This window comes from Artemia sp. Qi Xiang Cuo, chromosome 3 (assembly GCF_049724085.1).
Source record: "Artemia sp. Qi Xiang Cuo chromosome 3, ASM4972408v1, whole genome shotgun sequence".
NCBI classification, from domain to species: Eukaryota; Metazoa; Arthropoda; class Branchiopoda; order Anostraca; family Artemiidae; genus Artemia; species Artemia sp. Qi Xiang Cuo.
The window spans coordinates 81,596,750-81,603,247 of NC_142796.1; positions in this window are offsets into that span (position 1 = coordinate 81,596,750).

Below are 6,498 nucleotides of genomic sequence, written 5' to 3' on the forward strand. Positions count from 1 at the left end.
TACTACCATGCCCAACATTCAATTGGGAATCAGCCAGTATAAAAGCATGGATGAAGTTTGAATAGCATATAAACCTTATATTCGGCAGATCATTGAGTGGGAAGGATGCCAAACAACAATGCGCTTACGTTCTTCTCTGGTTAGGAGAAAAAGGACAAGATATATTTAGTACTTGGACATTAACTTCAGAAGAAAAATACAAACCTGATGTGTTTCTCAAGAAATTCAGAGAGCACATAGCTCCTGTGGGTAATCCTATATTTGCTTGTTACAACTTCCATAAACGTGACCAGTTGGAGCAGGAGTCAATTGAACATTATATTACAGCTCTCAAGGTGCTGGTCAAAGACTGTGAGTTTACAAGTGACTTTGAGAAAGAGATGGTGAGAAAAAGATCATGGGCTGAAACTACATAGAATTTGTAGTTGTTTCCTTACAAAATAGATTTTGTAAGGAAACAAAGGATGTTTGACCAGCCCACATCAAGTAAGAAGTGTTACTTCTGCAGTGGGATATATGACCCAAGCCACAAATGTCCAGCCAGAAGCAAATTTTGCTCCAAGTGTGGAAAGACAAATCACTTTGCTTGTCTCTGTCAAATCTGTCTAAAGGTACCAAACATTTAGACACTCTTAATATGGAAGGAAACGATGGGAATCAAGAACAAGAAACATATATTGATACACTATTTATTGGAGCCATAGCTGAGAAATCAAGCCAACCAACTGTGGCCATTAAACTGAACAATTTAGCATTGGAAACTTGATTCAAAATCGACACGGGAGCTGAAGCAAACGTCACATCAAAATCTGTCTATGAGAGGCTTAAACCCAGACCACAACAGAACAAGACAAAACAGATCCTTGTAGCTTATGGAGGAACATGTATTCTGATTGCTGGAGTCTGCTCTCTAAATTACAGACAGAATGGAAACGCCAACAAAAAGTACAGCTTCTTTGTAGTAGATACACAATCAAACCAAATACTAGGGTACCAAGCCTGTGTAGAAATGGGACTTGTGAAAGTTGCCAGCTCTATCTCAACCTTATCCACTAAGAAGAGTAATCAGGAGACAAAAATTTGATGTCTTTACTGGAATAGGTAAACTTCCAGGTAAAGTAGAAATCCATGTTAAGGGGAATGCAATTCCTTCTGTAAATCCTCTGTGCAGAATCCCTTTTTCCTTACATGACAGGGTTAAAAGTGAACTTGACCGCCTGGAAAGCTTAGATATCATTGAAAAAGTGGTAGCTCCAACCGAGTGGGTTAATTCAATTGTAGCAGTGGAAAAGTCAGATGGATCATTATGATTATGTTTGTGCCCCAGAGAGCTTAACAAATCAATACAAAGGCCCTACTACCCAATGCCAACTTTTGAAGATATTGCTGCCAAAACGCATAACCACAATAAGTTCTCAAAACTTGACACAACATCTGGGTATTGGATGTTGGTATTAATTAAAAAATCATCACTTCAACACTCCAATTGATGGGCACAGATACAAAAGAATGCCATTTGGTATAATATGTGCACAAGACAAATTCCAGCAAAACATGGAAGAGACCTTTGGTGAACTGAAAGGTGTTGGCATCATTGTAGACGATATCCTTTTATCTGGAAAGAATGAAGAACATGATGAGAATTTAAAAAAGTCCTACAGAAGGCCAGAGAAGTTGGGGTCAAGTTTAATCCAGAGAAGTTGGGGTCAAGTTTAATCCAGAAAAATGCATATTTGGATCTACAAGCATACCATACTTTGGACATTTGGTTACTGCAGATGGCATCAAACCAGATCCTTCCAAATCTGAAGCCATAAGTGAGATGCCACAACCAGCAAACAAAGACAAACTGGCTGCATTCCTCGGAATGGCCAACTTTCTGTCAAAATACATTTTAAACTTGTCATCCTTAAACTTTCCACTCAGAGAGTTAGGAAAACAAAACACCTTTGAGTGGATCAATGAGCATACAGCAGCAATGGATAAGACCAAAACCTTGATTTGTAGTAGCCTGGAAACTTTTGATACTAAGGCAAAATCTGTTCAGCTGAAAGCTGATGCCTCCAAGCATGCCCTTGGTGCAGAATTAAGCATTGGTGGGAGAATTGTTGCTATTGGATCAAGAGCTCTAACATCAAAAGAACAAAATTATTCCCAGATTGAGAAAGAGCTTCATGCCATTCGACATGGCTGTAGAAAATTCCACTAATTTGTCTATGGGACGAGAATCATTGCACATACAGATCATAAGCCATTAGAGGCCACATTGTCAAAACCACTATGCCAAGCCCCTCCTAGCCTCCAAAGGATGATGCTACAGTTACAACCATACAACATTGCAGTTCAGTAGGTCTATGCTAGGGTGAAGGATTTGCCTGTTGCTGACATGCTATCAGGACTGCATCCACACACTTTGATGAAGGATGCTCAATGGATATTAAAATTCCATGTCTACTCTGTTGTGAGAAGTATCCCTGTCAGTGATAAGAAAATGAGGATTATCTGTGAAGAGAATAGAAGGGACCCAGTTATGATAAAACTTAGCTCAGTCATACAAAAAGGATGGCCAAATCAGTGGCACCAGTGTTCCAGTGCCATACAACCTTACTGGAATGTTAGGGATGAGTTGTCCAGCCTTAATTGTATCATTTTGAAAGGAAGTAGAGTTGTCATCACTGGAGCATTGCAAAGGGACATACTACAGCAATTGCACATAGCACACCTAGGGATGGAGAAAAGCAAGCAAAGAGCCAGAAGTGCTGTTTACTGGCCAAATATCAATTTGGCTATTGAAGATCTGATCTGGAACTGTGAAACTTGTGGGAAGTTTTCAGAGACAATCAGAAAGAACCCCTGATAATGACGCCAATCCCAAATAATCTTTGGGAATATGTGGGTCTTGATTTTTGCCAGATCATAGGAAGAGACTACTTGGTAACCAGTTGCTATTATAGTTGTTTTACAGAAATTGATCAAGTCAAACCGCTGACATCTACAGAAGCAATAAAGAAGCTCAAGGCTCATTTCCCCAGAAATAGCATTCCAGAAAAAATATGATCTGACAATGGACCATGGTTTACATCAAAAGAATTCCAGTCCTTTTTGAAGAAATAGGATATCCAGCATCTGACTTCAAGTCTGAATTTTCCACAGTCCAATGGCCATGCTGAGAAGGCTGTGGATATAGCCGGCAGGATCATGTTAAAACCAATAGAGTCCAACACAGACACCTACCTTGGTCTATTGGAATACCAGAATACTCCTATAGATGGAGTTGCATCTCCTGCACAGCTCCTTATGAGTAGAAGCTTAAGGTCCATCCTTCCCTGCACTCAGCAGCAATTGCAGCCAAAGACTATTCCAAAGAAAAAGTTCAGCACAGCCAGAGCCAGACAACAACAAATACAGAAGCAGAAATATGACAAGGCATCTAAGAACCTAATGGAGTTGAAAGACAACCAACCCATCTGGGTCATGCTGTCAAAGAAAGCTATACATTGGACAAAAGGTGCAGTAATATTTTGTGTGGCCCCAAGATCTTATCTAATCCAGTCTGAAAATGGTAGACTTTAGCACAGGAATCAGGCACATTTGAAACCATGGTCCTGTGCTGGAGACTGCTCTCAACAGTCTTCAGCATGCACAGGTGATATGGAGCTGCCACCAGAAATTGAACCATCTTCTACAAGAAATGCTGTCCCAAAGACTCCAATGAACTGTAGTACTGGGAAAAATTTTCCAAGACAGCCCTTACAGAACCCCAAGAGCTCCAACTCCCCCTCCCCCAACTGACAGTAATAACCGAAATGGAGATGTTTCTCTACAACCATATGTGACAAAAATTGGCAGAGTGGTTAAACCAAGGAAGATAATGGACATTTATATTACATTGTTAATGTTTTTTTTTGTTATTGTTAGTGTGAAACAGTTATTATTGCCTGTGAAAGAAAGGAGATATAGTGTTTTGTGCTTGTGCTTGCTATTTGCTTATGTAGTGCTTGCTTTTGCTTTATTATGTGTTTTTGTTGCAGGTTGGTTGGCTTAATAAATAATCATCCTGGAAAATAATACACTACCCCTCCAGATAAGACTTTCAGCACCTCAGAAATTAGGAATGCAGGAAACAGCTAAGGAATAATAAAATAGCAGGTTTCTGCAGCCTAAGCTCAAACCTACTACATATGCAGGTCCTACAATGCTCCTGTTTGGCACCCTGTTCTTTCTAATCTGGCAAACTGAGATAATTCCCAAAGATTGGCAGAAGGGTGAACCACTTGTGAAAGAAGTAAATTTCTAGAAGTGACTGAATGAACTACTGTAGAATAACTGAACTTTCAGTCCCCACACAAATTTCCTCAATTGTCCTGGTGGATTGACATTATAAGAAGCAATCTAAGGCAATCTTTGTGTAGCTCCAGAGTATGGACCTTAATTTTGTTCCAAAGTTCCAATTAAGGTAAAAATAATAAGTTATATGGACCTACTTATCTTTACCATTTCTGTGAGAATTTGACTTTACTTTACACCCCCCCCCTACAGGAAAATTTGGTGAAGTGGTGGGGGTAAAGTAAAGTTATATGCTTTTAGGGATGATCTAGGCCTAAATAAGAATCAGGGAGTTTCTTAAATAATTTTCAGAATTTTATAGTGGTTCCTCCTTGAGAGGCAAACCACTAAATCTACAGGCCTAACAGAATTATAAATGCAAGACACTTCAAAAAGCAACTGAATAGTGTTCCTAAGCCTTCTGGGAATAGTGTTCCCAGCAGAATGAATTCTGCTGTTTGGGTGAATAATGGCTAAACTGACAGAAATCACTAAAAGATAAATTAACAACACCTTTAATAATTCAAAATGTATTAGCTAAGTCTAATCTATACCTCCTGAATTGCAGAGATAGTAGGCTCAAGCATCTTAGCCTACACTCATAAGGCAAATAGTTCAAATAAGAAACAAATTTTGATACTTTTTTTGCACTTTTTCAATAAGCTGTGAATAAGATTTTCTTGCTGAATACTACACAGATGTGCAGTATTCAACTATTGGTCTTGTCATTGTCTTATACAGCATAGTAAAGCCTTGCAGGTTAAACCTTCTAAACATTCTTTGATACAAAACAAACTGTAGTTTTCTTTATGTGATACAGCTAATACCTGTTTATCAAACCTCAATTGAGGTTTGAGGTCTAGTGAATGCAACTGCATTCACTAGATAATTCACCACCTGGCATTTTCCCTGATTGATAATCACTGAATTTAAATTGCACCAATTAACTAATTCATTTGAAGTATCCTGTAGAAGAGCCACATCAACTGGGGAAGATATGCCCCTTTAAAGCTTTGTAAATTTGCAGTGGGCACTATAATTTAGCTAAGATGAAAGTGAAAACATCATTTGATGCCTTTTTTTATGCTCTTTCATAATTAAGAATTGCTTCTGGGGCTAGTTGCATCTTCAGCCTTTAAAGGGGCCCCAAAGATATTTCATTTTTGTAACCACACAAAGAAGTTATCAACACTAGTTAAGTTATTGAAAAGTGGTTAAAAACATCACTAGTTCATTAATAAGTTGTTCAAGAGTAACATATTCCAAAAATACTTATTTATAACAATTCAAACCTCATTTATTAGGCAACTCAACTATAAACCATTTTCTCACTGTTTCAAGTTTTTTGTATGCTGTCAACAAAAATAGCACTGAATTTTGTGATTCAAAACTTTGCTGTCAACAATTCAGGGTATATATTTGCACATTAGGGGGAGTGGGGGTGGGTAAATTTCATGGTAAATTTGCAGTTGGCCATATGATTTAACCAGGATGAATGTGAAAACATTATTTGATGCTTTGGTAATATTCTACTTTAGCTACTTTTGGCTATCTTGGAAAGTGGTTAGATTAGGAAGATAAAACTTTTGGGGATGGGTCTACAGTATGCCCAGGAAGATATTTTGAAGTACTTACCTCTACTCCTTCTCTCTCTAGAGGGTCTTGACCTTTGATGACCTTTAAAAATCTGAGTGTTATAAAAGTGAAACCTTGCAACTTTGCTCAATCCCAATATATAAGGTTTTTAAGATATAGGTTTTAAATGATAAGGTTTTAAGGATTTCCTATATTTTGAAAAAAACATTAACATGGCTTAAAATCCTACCCAAATGACAGGAATTGCATTTTCAGAACTAAAGCCAGAGAAAAAGAAACTGATAACTGAAAATTATGGTAAAATGTTGTTTTGTCAAAATTTCAATAGGTATGTAGGTCATGTAGGCAAACACCAGGACTCTCTAGAGGGAGAAGGTGTGGAGATGGGTGCTTCAAAATACCTTCCCAGAACATACTTTAGCCTGTAGACCCATCCCTGAAAGTTTCATTTTCCTAACCTAACCTTTTTCCAAGATAGCCACAAGTAGCTAAAGTAGAATTTGGTAAAATTTTTACAGTTCATATTATTGACTAACAAATAAAGTAAACATACCACTTGATGTCTTTTTTTATGGT